Source organism: Ornithorhynchus anatinus, chromosome 2 (assembly GCF_004115215.2).
Source record: "Ornithorhynchus anatinus isolate Pmale09 chromosome 2, mOrnAna1.pri.v4, whole genome shotgun sequence".
Classification (NCBI taxonomy): Eukaryota; Metazoa; Chordata; class Mammalia; order Monotremata; family Ornithorhynchidae; genus Ornithorhynchus; species Ornithorhynchus anatinus.
Window position 1 is genome coordinate 73,003,437 of NC_041729.1, and position 14,254 is coordinate 73,017,690.

The 14,254-nt window shown below is 40.5% G+C and overlaps 1 protein-coding gene and 1 long non-coding RNA gene across 2 annotated transcripts in view; one reads left to right on the forward strand and one right to left on the reverse strand.

Annotated features, from left to right (window-relative positions):
- The window catches only part of LOC114809053, a 28,594-nt gene extending 23,110 nt beyond the window's left edge, over positions 1-5,484 (reverse strand). The window contains exons 1-2 of the long non-coding RNA XR_003756812.2: positions 5,089-5,484; positions 428-476 (exon numbers count right to left, since the gene is read on the reverse strand). This is a non-coding gene — a long non-coding RNA (uncharacterized LOC114809053). The remainder of the gene's footprint in view (positions 1-427; positions 477-5,088) is intronic.
- Positions 1-14,254, forward strand: part of ARID1B (AT-rich interaction domain 1B) — a 514,902-nt gene that overhangs the window by 234,980 nt on the left and 265,668 nt on the right.

Sequence of the window (14,254 nt, forward strand, 5' to 3'; positions counted from 1 at the left end):
GCAGATCTGTTTTGTGTAGTACTAGCTCCTTGTGGGTCAGGAACATGTCTAGCAATGCTTTGTACTGTAATCTCCTAAGTGCTTAGTACAGTGCTCTGCATACAGTAAGTGCTCAATAAATATGATGGATTGATTGATTTATTATAAGGGAAAAGTCTGTATAGTCACGGTGCCTGAGACCTTAATGGCAGGGGAGAGAAAAGTGTTCTTTCCTCTGTTCCTTTGCACTTGTGTCAGGGTCAGGTGGGAAGGTTTAAAACATCTAGCACCCAGTCTTTAGGTGAAATACATGAGTGAACCGAATAGTTTCCATCTTCTGAATGCTGTGGATTAAGGAATAAGGTCTGTTAGCCAGATGGGAAATAAAAATTCTCAATTTTGCACCCCCAACCTATAAAATTCTCCCTTTGGTTTATATATTTTTTACCTTTTATCTTTATCATCAAGCCATCATCATGCCTCTTTGGTCTTCAGGACTGAAGTATATGTTGAGGAAAGGGAAACACAAGGAAAATTCCATTATTTTCAGCTAACCATTTTCCTAGCAACAAATAACCCTTAAAGAAGCTGTGTCCAAATCTCACCTCCTGAAACACGACTTCATTTTTATTTTTTATGATTTCTTTACAGCATTTATAAATTAATAGTCCTAAGTAATACGTAGTAGAGGAAATTTAAAGAAAAATATCCACATTTCCAGTGTTTTATTAGAAGCAATTTATTTTTATTAATACTACACACAATTGGATTTGAATTAAAATTCATTTTAACTTCTTTTTTGCAAAGGGGACTGTAGAAGACTCTATTCTGTCAAGAGCACTTAATTTTGTAATAACACTTGTTCACATAAACTCTTACACACCCACCTAAGACTCCAGCCCATTCATTTGGCCAGTTTTTGCCATATTTATTCCCATTCTGCCAGAAGAGTGTAACTAACTTCCTTTTCAAGTCAACTTGTGAAACTGGTTAAACGAGATTGCCATAACAGTGTAAGATTTCACTGCTGTCCCCTTTAGCTTTGAGACAAAATGCAGTGCTAGCTTTGCCCGCACCTTGTTCAGGGTAGATTAAAGCATGTGCTTTCTTGCAGGATAAATGTTGTGGAAATCTAATTTACCTTCATTTGTCCTTTGTCTTTCTTGTCTTTTCTTTTTTTTTTAATTTCCTTTCCCTCTCCAGATTTTGTTTATTGTGTGTATGTGTGTGTATTTGTGCGTGTTTGATTTTACTCCTCCTTCTTTGAAAATAATGAAAAGTTTGAAGATACAAGGTCTCCCTTTGCAAACAGAGTAAATAAGGAATGATACCTGGGCTGGGGGGACAGAAGGGTCAAAAGTACCACCAAACTACTAGAATACTGATGTTGAGTTTTTCATCCAGTCAATATGTATATTGGGCTTTCTTTGTCCTCTCCTGTAGGGATTGCCAAAATAAGAGAATTGGGCCTTTAATGTCCTTCAGGCACTGTTGCTCTGGTGTGCGGGGGTGGGGACGGAAGGAGGGATTTGCAGTTGTGCTGAGCTCTTCCCAAGGATTTATTTAACTGCCCTTTAGGTCAACTAAACCCAAGGGTGGGAAGATCATCAGTGGAGAGGAGCAAATGCAATACACATTTCTGTCCAGCCCCTAAAAGTAATTGCAGCTATATACTTGCTGCCTCAGGGAGTGGGAGAAAAAAAGCCTCCTTCCTCTCAACTATATCCTAATATCCCTCTTCATAAAAGATCACTTTACCGTCTCATGTATACTCCATTTCCTGTTTTGTGTTTCCAGAAGACAGGAAAAACAAATAAGCAAACAATAAAGTTGTCTATGTTCTTTGATCTTTTTAACTATACCTTTTTCCCATGCTGTAGTTCTCTTTTTCTAAAGATAGCAAGGATGTGGGTTCTGAGAGGTGTTTACTAATGTTTGTGGTGTTTGGAAAACTCCTTATAGACAGGGACCATATCTGATGTCCAGTACTACTAGTCAATCCCATTCCCTTGAGAAACTCTTCGTAAAATTAGAAAGAAAATATTGGGATGGGCTGTGGTTTATAAAAAGATATTCAAAAATATGGTTCATCCAAGAAGTTAATGGAATTGTGTGTGTGTGTTTGTGTGAAATAGTATGCTCATAGCTAGCCCCATATTCCTCCACATAATTTGCTTCCTCTTTAATGCCTTTAAACTTTTTAGCAACAAGTGTACCTTTACCGAGGCCACTTATAAATAAGTACAACCTCAGAAATGAGAAATTTGCACTTACAACTGACCCTTCCACAGCATCTGAAAGGTAGTAGTCTAAAGGCGGATGGAACCTCATTAGTTTTATGTATCTTGGGTGATGCATTGCATCGTGGCGTTGGAGCAGAATCGGAATTAACACTCATTAGAATCTCACTAGTGGCTATCCTGTTTTCAGTTACACCGAGATCTCATACTGGCTTCTCAATCAGTTGTGCCTTGAGGTCCTTTTCCACCAAAAGACAGTGAGCATTTCTCATTTCTAGTAACTGTTCCTTTTGCTGAGTTTTGTGCCTGTGCTGGTTGTTAAAGTATGCACCATATACATCTCTCACTGTCCCAAGTGATTGAGTGTCCTTTCGTTGATTTCTAACCTGAGCAGCAGTTCCCTTTCATTGATGAACCAGTCACGAGGAAAGATCTGTTCTCCATTTACACTCACTCCCTTGGTGAACTCATTTGCTCTCACGGCTTTGACTACCATCTCTACTCAGATGACAGGCAGATCTACAATTCTGCCCCTGTCCTCTCCCCCTCCCTTCAGGCTCGCATCTCCTCCTGCCTCCAGGATGTCTCCACCTGGATGTCTGCCCGCCACCTAAAACTCAACATGAGCAAGACTGAGCTCCTCATCTTCCCTCCCAAGCCCAGTCCTCTCCCAGACTTCCCTATCACCGTGGATGGTACGACCATTCTTCCCGTCTCTCAGGCCCGCAGTCTTGGTGTCATCTTTGACTTGTGTCTCTCATTCACCCCACACATCCGATCCGTTACCAAGACCTGCCGGTCTCACCTTTACAATATCGCCAAGATCTGCCCTTTCCTCTCCACCCAAACGGCTACCTTACTGCTACAGGCTCTCGTTATTTCCCGGCTAGACTACTGTGTCAGCCTTCTCTCTGATCTCCCTTCCTCCTCTCTTGCCCTGCTCCAGTCTATTCTTCACTCTGTTGCCCAACTCATCTCCTGCAGAAACGATCTGGGCATGTCACTCCCCTTCTTAAACATCTCCAGTGGTTGCCTATCAACCTGCGCTCCAAACAAAAACTTCTCACCCTAGACTTCAAGGCTGTCCATCACCTTGCCCCTTCCTACCTCTCCCTTCTCTCTTTCTACTGCCCACCTGCATGCTCCGCTCCTCTGCAGCCCACCTCCTCACCGTCCCTCGGTCTCGCCTATCCCGCCGTTGACCCCTGGGCCACGTCCTCCCGCGGTCCTGGAACGCCCTCCCTCCTCACCTCCGACAATCTAATTCTCTTCCCTTCTTCAAATCCCTACTTAAAGCTTACCTCCTCCAAGAGGCCTTCCCAGACTGAGCGTCCCCCTTTTTTCCCTCTGGTACCTCTACCCCCCCTTCACCTCTCCACAGCTAAACTCTCTTCTCCCCCCTTTCCCTCTCCTGCCCCACCCCCTCAGCACTGTACTCGTCCGCTCAACTGTATATATCTTTATCACCCTATTTATTTTGTTTATTTTGTTTAATGAGATGTACGTCACCCTGATTCTATTTAGTTGCCATTGTTTTTATGAGATGTTCTTCCCCTTGACTCTATTTATTGCCATTGGTCTTGTCTGCCTGTCTCCCCCGATTAAACTGTAAGCCCGTCAGAGGGCAGGGACTGTCTCTATCTGTTCCCGACTTGTACATTCCAAGCTCTTAGTACAGTGCTCTGCACACAGTAAGCGCTCAATAAATACTATTGAATGAATGAATGAATGAATCTCAAATAATAATATTGGTATTCGTTAAGCACTTAACTGTGTGTCAAGCACTGTTGTAAGTGTAGAGTAAGGTACAGGCTCATCAGGTCCGACACAGTCACAGTCCCGATCCCACATGGGGTTCAACAGTATAAGTAAGAGGGAGAACTGGTATTAAATCTCCTTTTTACAGATGAGATAACTGAAGCACAGAGAAGTAAATGACTTGCCCAAGGTCAAACAGCAGCATACTTGCCCAAGGTCATAGAACCCAGGTCCTTCTGACTCTCAGGCCCATGCTCTTTTTACAAGGCCATGGCTTCTCATAGGGAAGCAGCATGGCTTAGTGGTAAGTAAATGGGCTTGGGAGTCAGAGGATGTAGGTTCTAATCCCGGCTCCACCAGCTATCAGCTGTGTAACCTTGGGCATGTCACTTAACTTCTCTGTGCCTCAGTTACCTCATCTGTAAAATGGGGATCAAGACTGTGACCCCCATGTGGGACAACGTGATTACCTTGTATCTAACCCAGCGCTTAGAACAGTTCTTGCCACATTGTAAGCATTTAACAAATATAATCATAATAATAATAATAACACTCTATGGGAAACTTGGCACCATGGTTGGGAGATCTCCACATGACATCTCATGCCCTTCTTTGGGGCAGGGACTCTTCTACCACCATTGTACTTTCCCAGGTATGTACTATAGTTCTGTGCACACAGTGTGAACTCCGTACTGAATGTTGGCCCTTCCATACTCACTTGGCCCAGTGGAGTGTCTGTCCACTGAATCAGTGCCATAGAAGTCATTTGGTGGCTTGTGGATGTCACCCTGTTGCATTTTGGGGCAGAAAATGAGTCAGTCAGAGAGCTCTTTGGTAGTCACTGGGTGATGCCATTTTGTGTGTTGTGTACACTGCCAGTGGTGTTTATCAAAATAACTTAAAATGTGGCCATATGAAGGTTTTAATCATACAGCGCTCCAAGAAACAGCCCTCTTTTGGTCTGCTTTTCTTAAAATAAAATATCCAATTTTGCCAATTTAAGGTCTTTTGGACTTATATTTCTATATTCCCAACTCCACCCATTTCAGGATTATCTGAAATTTGATGAACATGTTTTTGATTCTTTAATCCAAGTTATTAATAAACTTACCTAATAAAACCAACCTAGTGTTGATCCCTCCTTAGAGCTCCTGTGAGCTGGCTCCCCTCCAGCTTCTTATCAAAAAACTTAGAGACGAAGTATCCACATGTTCCTGAACGTCTATAATGATGCCAAGGGCTTAACGATGCCTTTGATGATGACGATGATGAAATATATGCCGTCTTAGAGTAGGGTCGTTGGTGGGGCCGGCCAAGGGACAGTTCTTCAACCACCGATGGAGGCACCTTGGGTAGTTGTTCATTCACCAGCGCATGCCCCTCTCATTACCTTTGTTATCTCTCGTTCGATTGCATTTGGGTTCCGTGTAACGGCTGAGCAGGATTGCCGTTTGTCAGGGTGGGGGGAACAAAGAGCCAATGCCAGACATTCAGCGGAGTTGGCAGCAGTTTGAGATCTAAGCCTTAGTTTAGCGAGTCGATCACTATATGATGAATCAGAAAACTTGATGAATCGGCCAGGCGCTTAGCCCCTCAGTGTCACAGTTTCCTCAGTTGGAGCTAATTTCCTTACCTCCCTCCTGCAGTAACCAAAAACTGCCCAAATTAGACTTAGGCTTAGACCTGAAGTAGCTCAAATGGTATTTTTTATGTTATTTTATACTTGCAGAATGTGTTGAGTCACTTGGAGATTTTAGGGTCTGGGAAATTGGGTTTTCATTTTGTAAAGATTTGACCCAAACAGAAAGCCTTCCTGGTTTGTTTCAGTTTAGTCAAGCTGGCTTTTGTCTCCCTAGAAAGATCTGGTAGCCTCCCCCGGGGCTTCAGCCTCCCAGATTAAATATGAGGACAAGTTAGTTCTTGTACCACCATTCTCAAATTGTAGTAGTTGCCGAAAACCTGTACAGGCTGGTTATGAAAATTTGCCCTTCCTGGTGGTTTAACATTTTTGGAACTGTTTGCTCTCTCCAAAATGTATATTCAAGTTAAATTGTGTTGGGGTTTGTGTATAGTTGGGCTGACATAACCAAAATTGGAGGGAGTAGTGTTTCTATTTGTAAATGCTCATAAAATGGCAACTGGGCAACTGATAAAATGAAGCATATTTGCACGTTTTTCAGGATGATATACAATTTTGCACCTAATGTTGAGAAAAAAAACATGATCATATTTCTTTGAGGGACTGTTTCTTCCCCACTGACCTTCCTTCGAGGATGTCTACATAGAAAGAACTCGAGGGCTGCTGAAGATGTACTAGGATTTACTGTTGTTTGTTCCTGTAATTAATTTGGGAAAAGTGAAAATGGGTTTTAGACTTTTTACCCAGTGTACAACAGCACCTGATATTTTTCCTGAATATGAAAACATTTGGTTAGTACAGAACTACTTTAAATATGGAGTTTATTGGTGACCAAAAATATTTTCCTGAAAATTATTGTACAATTTCTGCAGTTTTCCTTATCTGTAATTTATTTCAATTTGTTTGACTCCCCATCTAGAGTGCAAACTCCTTGTGGGCAGGGAATGTGTTTACCAACTCTCTAGTATTATGCTCTCCCAAGCCTTAGTAGTATTCTGCATACATTAAGTGCTCAATAAATACCATTGATATATTGATTTTTCAGTTTGAGCCTTTGAACTCCATTTTGGACAGATGTTTCAACTATCTATTTTGACAAATTTACTGCTGTGAAAGTCTTCCTTATTTAATGTGGATTATAAAACTCTATCTTGTTGCTATACTAAAAATCTACACAGTTAATATTGGAAAAACGTGGATTCTGGAAGAGGGAAACCTTTGCTGTCTGGGGCTTGCTTTCTGTATAGCAGGGTTCTCTTGGCTATTAAGATCATTTCAGCTTTTATAAGTACGACTTAAAAGGAATAGCTGTATGGAGATGTTAAGTAGTCTTTATAGACAAGCTTTGAAGATCATCTGTAAAAATTATTTAATGCTATTGCAAAATCATATCTGTACCAAACACAGAGCTTTTTAGTTTGAGCTGAGGTAAAATGAAATAAATTGTCATTGTTATTATGGTATTTCTTAAGCACATTCTGTGTGTCAAGCGCTGTAATAAGCACTGGGGTAGATACTAGTGAATCCAGTCGGACAAAGTCCCCGTCTCACATGGGGCTCACAGTCTGTTTGAGGGAGGATGGGAGAATCTCTCTTTTAAATATGAGGAAACTGAAGCCCAGAGAAGTTAACTGACCTGCCCAATACCACACAGCAGGGAGGGGGCAAAGCTAACATTAGACCTCAGATCCTCTGACTGCTCTGTGCTCTTTCCACTAGGCCAAGCTGTTCTTGCCCCTCATTTATAGAGAGCTTTTGCACCTCTCTATGAATGGTAGACAGCTGCTAGACTGAGGTAATGATCTGACTTCATGTTTGATGCCTCCTTTTATCAGTGGAAGCCTTTCACTGAGTCAGATCTATTGATTATCATTAGTCTACTTCCCATGAAGCCTGCTTTGCACTGAAATGTCACATGCCTGGGATACTAAATGTAAGCCAAGAAAGAGCTTGAACTCTGTCGAATGCTCTGTGGTAAATTATATGTTTGCTGAGTATTTAGCAAGTGTAATAGCTTTGCAGCCCCCAAAATGGCAAATGAGGTCATTTTCTGTCTCTTCTGAACAAATATTAGGAAGGGAGTGGGAAATGTTGGGTCAGATTCTACACTTTTCCTTGCCTTATGGAGTGTAATCTTTTGGCATGAAGGAGCAAAGAACAGATAAAGACAGACATAGGAAATTTTAATTTCTGTTTTCTAGGTATTTTCTACTTAAAACACTGTGACTGGTGTATGAAGGTAAACAACACCAGAGCATTCATAAATTCAGGTTAACACTTATGTCAGTTTAATCTTGAAAATTGGGGCAGAGCAGTTAGGAATTAGAATCCTCCTATTTACTGCCTGTTTTGATTTTTTTTTTTCTTTCCCAGAAAGGTGGTTCTGGTGATCCAGGTGCAAGCTTTTAAATACACATGGTCACTTGTAAAGCACAGGCTTTTGTGTTATGCTGCTTAGTAATTATGGTAATTGCATTGATGGATGTTAACATGAATCTAATTTAAACATTGCGCAAGGATGGGGCCAACAAAGTGGACAAATATAAATTAGATTTATGAAATATTCTGTACTTTTAAATACTGCCAAAATTACTATGACACAGGTCTGGTACTATGACTGGCCTTTACTGGGAAATAAGTTAAATCTGATATGCCATTGTATAGTGTATTTTCTTTATCCCCTTTCTCCTCACTTCATACTTAGAGAGCAGAATTAATAAAGTTAGTCAGCCTTAACTTTTATTTCCTGTTTTGTGAAAGCTAGTTTCATTGCCATATAGTTATCGGTAGATGCATTTTAGTATTATTTTTTCACTGCATTTTTCTCTTAAAAGAAGCCTTCTTCCCGTATAGTTCATGTAAGATTCAGAAATGTCCCAAGTATATCATCTTTTCAGTGATTGATATTGCATACTTGAAGACACTTTGCAAAAAATCCAAGCAGTTTGTTTGGCCAATGACTAAAATACTTTTGACAGACTTCTGTTACTATAGTGATGTGATGCTAATATTTGCTGTGATGCTATTGATTCAGCTTCTGTTTTCTTTCATTATAATAAGACTCATTGTACATTGTAAAAATTTTATTAAGGTGCTGGTGATGGTGACCAGTCAATCGATGGTATTTATTGAGTGCCTACTCTGTGGAGAACACTGTAATAAACCCTTGGGATAGTACAATATCAGAAAGCTGGTAGAAACGTTACTCCCTAAAAAGATTTTACAGTCTAGAGAGAGTGACTTAGTGATATGTGGATTATATGAATAGCGTATGAATTCTATAGTTAATTGTTTTTAAAAAATGCCAAAAAGATTTTACAAATGATTTGTACCAGAAGGACATCACTGATCTTTAATCTTTTTTAAAGAGTGAGTAGGGGTCAGGTCTAGCAACTGCTGGTATAGACCAGTCAAGCCAGTAAAATTGGATGCCATATATAGAACATAATACATAAGTGAATATATGGGGCCTTCTCTGTTCCATCTCATTATCCTTACCTGTCCCCCACCCCCCCCCCAGGCTTTTCCCTCCTCGGTAAAAAAAGAGGAAAGACTAGCCACACATATCCCCCTTTTTCTCAGTCTCCTGAGGAAATATAGATTTTCTCTAGATCTCTCTGCTTTATACTTTCATTCTTAGCCTTGGGCAACTAACCTACTTGCCTCTGATTGGTTTCTGGTTACATCATCTTGATTCAGTTTGAGAACCACCCCACAGAAAATCTCACTGCTAGATTATGTGTCATGTAAGCTACCTACCCAGGCCTCCATTGTTGATTTAAGCATCTTGATTTTGTCATCATCCTTGTCAGTGGTATTTATTGAGTGCTTACTATGTGCAGAGCACTGTACTAAGCGTTTGGAAAAGTAGAGTACACCAGAGTTGGCAGACATGTTTCTTGCCCACAATGAGCTTACAATCTAGAAGGGGAGACAGACATTAATATAAATAATTTATCATTATAATTTATAGATCTGTGCATAAGTGCTGATGGTTGAGGGTGGGGCAAATATCAAGTGCCCAGAGATCACAGATCCAAGTGTTTAGACAACACAGAAGGAAGAGAAAGCTGGGGATAAAAGGGCTAAATTGGGGAACGTCTCTTAGAAGAGATGAGACCTTAAGAATCAGTGGTAATTATTAAATGTACAGAGCTCTGTACTGAGCACTCTGGAGAGTACAGTACAACGGAATTAGCAAACACTTTCCCTACCCATGACAAATGCATTGAAAGTAGGGAGAGTGGTGGTCTGGCATTGGTGACAATATAGATGAAATTGGGGCACAGTAAGTAATCTGGTACCAGAGGAGTGAAGAATGGAGGGTGGGCTGTAACAGGAAATCAGTGAGGTAAGCTAGAAGGGGATAAACTGATTAAGTGCTTTAAAGCCAATGGTAAGGAGTTTCTGTGTGATGCGAAGGTGGATGAGCATTCATTAGAGGTTTTTGAGGAGTGGGCAGACCTGGTCTGAATTTTTTTTAGAGAAATACTTCTTTCCAGCAGAGTGAATTATGGCCTGCAGTTGGGGGAGAGAGGAGGCAGGGAGGTCAGCAAGAAGGAAGATGGAGTAGTCAAGGCTGGATAGGATAAGTGCTTGGATCAGTGTAGTAACAGTTTGGATATAGAGTAAAGGACAGATCTAACAATGTTGTGAATTTAGAACTGACAGGGTTTTATGACATCTTGAATATGTGGGTTGAGTGAGAGAGATATGTCAAGAACAATGCCAAGAGTGACGGCTTGTGAGATAAGGAGGAAGTGGTATTGTGTACCATGATGGGAAAGATAGTGGGAGGATAGGGTTTAGGTGGGGAGATAAGGAGTTCAGTTTTGGACATGTTTAGTTGGAGGTGTCAGCAGGACATCCTAGTAAAGATGTCCTGGAGTCAGGAGGAAATGTGAGACTGCAGAGAAGAGAGGTCAGGGCTGGAGGTGTAGATTTGGGAATCATCCATATAGAGATAGTATTTGAATTCATAGGAGCGAATGAGTTATCCAAAGGAGTGGGTGTAGATGGAGAATAGATGGGGATGTATAACTGAGTCTTGAGGAATTCTCATTGTCAGAAGATGGGATTCAGAAGAAAAGCCTACCAAAGATATTTAGAAGGAGGAGTCAGACAGAGGAGGAGAACGAAGAGAGTACAGTGTTAGTGAAGCTAAAGTTTCAAGGAGAAGAAGGTGCTCTTCAGTGTTGAAGGTAGCTGAGAGGTCTAAGACAATTAAGATAGAGTAAAGGCTATCAGATTTGGTAAGAAGAATGCCATTGGTTACCATGAAGAGGGAGTGAAGGGGGTGGATATCAGATTGGAGGGGATCAAGGAGAGAATTGGAGGGAGAGGAAGTGGAGACAGAGGGTGGAAAAAACTCTCTCAAGGAGTTTGGAGAGGAATGGTAGCAGGGAGAGGAACGATAACTGGAGGGAGCCATGGGGTCAAGGAAGGGTTAGAGAATGCAAAAGCATGTTTGAGAAAGCAGTGGGGAAGAAGTCATTGAAAAGTTAACAGTTGAGGATGGCAGGATAGGAGGGAAGAAGGGAGAGGTCGAGTGTTTAATAAGGTATGAAGGGATGGGGTCAGGAGCACACAGATGGAGGGGGAAAATTTAGAGAGGAGGCAAGAGATCTCTTGGGATAATGCAGGGAATATAGGGAAAGTTTAAGAGGATGGTGGAGGTTGGGGGGATTGGAGAGGAGCAGGGGAAGTTTTAGGAAGATCGTGCCGATGGTTTCAATTTTGTAGGCTTCGTCTACAATGCCTTTCTAACCTCCTTAAAATAAATATGAAACCTTGATCCATGACCCCTCAACCTTTTGTTTTTGGAATTCTGAACCCAGTCTCTTCCACACCAATTAGGGTTGTATGTCTTTTGGAATACTGCCAATGTAAAGAACTCCACTCTTGATAAATGTGGAAAAAGCTTTGTTTCATCATAATTTGGCCAAAGAGTTTCATTGCGTGAGTTGTAATAGCAGCAATGCATTATATGTACATGAAAATCTCTCATTCTGGGCACATCCTTATAATTTGAATTGGAAAGACAAAGATGCCAACAAGATGTATATTCTTAAAAACAGAATGTTACTTTGGTCAAATCACCCAGATATGCACCACAAGTAAAGAATATTAATGTCTTTCACCCACCTCCCTCTAGACTGCAAGCTTATTTTGGACAGGGAACATGTTTGATAATTATGTTGTGTGCTCCCAAGCTCTTAGTACAATGCTCTGCAAATAGTAAACACTCAGTGGTGATGATGTTGGTATTTGTTAAATGCTTACTATGTGCCAAGCACTGTTCTAAGCACTGGGGTAGATACAGGGTCATCACGTTGTCCCACATGAGGCTCACAGTCTTAATCCCCATTTTACAGATGAGGGAACTGAGGCACAGAGAAGTTAAGTGACTTGCCCACAGTCACACAGCTGACAAGTGGCAGAGCTGGGATTCGAACCCATGACCTCTGACTCCCAAGCCCATGCTCTTGCCATTGAGCCATGCTGCTTCGAAGTGAATTCCATTGGTTAATTGATTTGTACTAGACCAGATATACCGGATTCTAGTTTCTTTACAAAGAAGACATCACCAAAAGGTTACAAATTTTTAATGTAGAAAAACCCAAAATTTAGAGTTAAAAATAAGACAGGTGTCCCCTTCCTAAAGAGACACTTCAGTCTTGGTGAATTTTCTCCTCACCTAGTTTGATAAAGTAAAAATATTGTCACTAGACAAGTCTGGTAGCATTTATCAGCCAAGAAAAATTTTGTGAAATAAAGTGCATATGTGTGCTTGAAGATATTACTGCAGTTTTCCAGACGTCTGAAATTGCAAGTTATATTCACTAGAAGATTCTGTTCTTTTGCGAGTGTCCAATATTTATTTGGTATGAATATACATAATATAGTTGGGGCACATACTTGTGTTCTTTTATTCAGTTTATCCTTATTCTTTCTTTAGCTCTTGCTATCTAAATAATTTGCCTTTTTCCCCCCCATCAAACTGTAAATTCTTTGAGAGCAGAAAACATGCAGTTTGAAATTTTAGACTCTGAAGCTCTTAGTATAGTGTCCAGTACTCATTAAATACTTAAATACTATTAATTTATACTCACCCATCTTTTATGATTCCTTTAGCCACTAAATCTTCCACTATGTCTGGATATGTTGGCACCTGAGGGTGGGTGCTAATAGACCAAGCATATCATTGTCATATTATTGTGGACAGTGATCATGTCTACCAACTTCGTTATATTACTTTTTCCCAATTATTTTCCCAAGTGCTTAGTACAATGTTCTGCTCACAGTAAGCACTCAGTAAATATGATTGACTGATGGATTTGGTGTCAACCTCCTAAAGAAACAGTGAATAACAGTTTAGGGGAGGAAGAGTTTAGGGTGGTCCACTTAGAGCTATTTGGACCCTCAGGGATAGTGCATTGAACTAGAGCTAAAGATACCTATTCAACTGTTGCTTTCATTTTGGCATTTGACTCAAATGCTCAGATTTTACCTAGTATGTTTCTAATTTATCTGTCACATTATTGATAAAATTGAATTCCTTGACCACTTGTTGATTAAAGGCTCCAATGCTAGTTTTTTGCAGTAGTGATATGTTAATTTCATCATTCCTAGGCAAATTGTAGTTTGATTATATTCTTATATTTTTTCATTTAAAGTTTCAGTTGCCCATGTAATTCTTTACTTATTGTTGTATTTTGCTATGTAACTACTGCCCTATAAGTAGATAAGTAACTACTGCCCTATATCTTGGGGAATTGGGTTGGGGGTGTGTGTGGATGTGTGTGTGTGTGGGGAGGGGGGAGGTGTTTTTCAAAATGGTATTCATGAAGCACTACTGTGTGTCAAGTACTGTTTTAAGAGCTGGAATAAATACAGGATAATTAGTCCCTATCCTGCTCGATCTCATCTATCTTGCTGCTGACCTCTTGCCCTCATTCTGCTAATTCTGGCCTGGATCGCCCTCTCTCCTCATATCAAAGAGATAATTGCTCCCACCACTTCAAAACCTTATTGAAGGCACATCTCCTCAAAGAAGCCTTCCCTGACTAAGCCCACCTCTTCTCTTCTCCCATTCCCTCTGCGCTGTTGTTACTTGCTCTTTCATCCATCCTCCTTCCCATAGCCAGAGCACATATGTATATATCTGTAATTTATTTGTTTGTTTTCTCCCTCTAGACTATGAACTCACTGTGGGCAGGAATGTGTCTGTTGTTATATTGAACTCTACCAAGTGCTTAGTATACTGCTTTGCACACAGTAAGCACTCAATAAATAGGATTGAATAAATGAACATAGGACTGCATCGGAGAGGGGAGGATTTTTAATCCCCATTTTACAGATGAGGTAACTGAAGCATAGAGAAGTTAAATGACTTGCCCAAGGTTACACAGCATAAATTTGGCAAAGCTGGGATTAAAACTCTATGATTCTTAGGCCTGTGCTTTCTCTACTAGGCCATGCTGCTTAGTATCTGGTTGAAGTGATACTGTATAATAGTTTGTAAAATTCTTAAGATATGACAGATGGTAATCAAAAATGAATTTCTCACTGCAGTTTTTAAAAAGTTTACATGTAAAACTTAGTTTCAGTTGAATGGTTTATGTATGTAGAATTTATA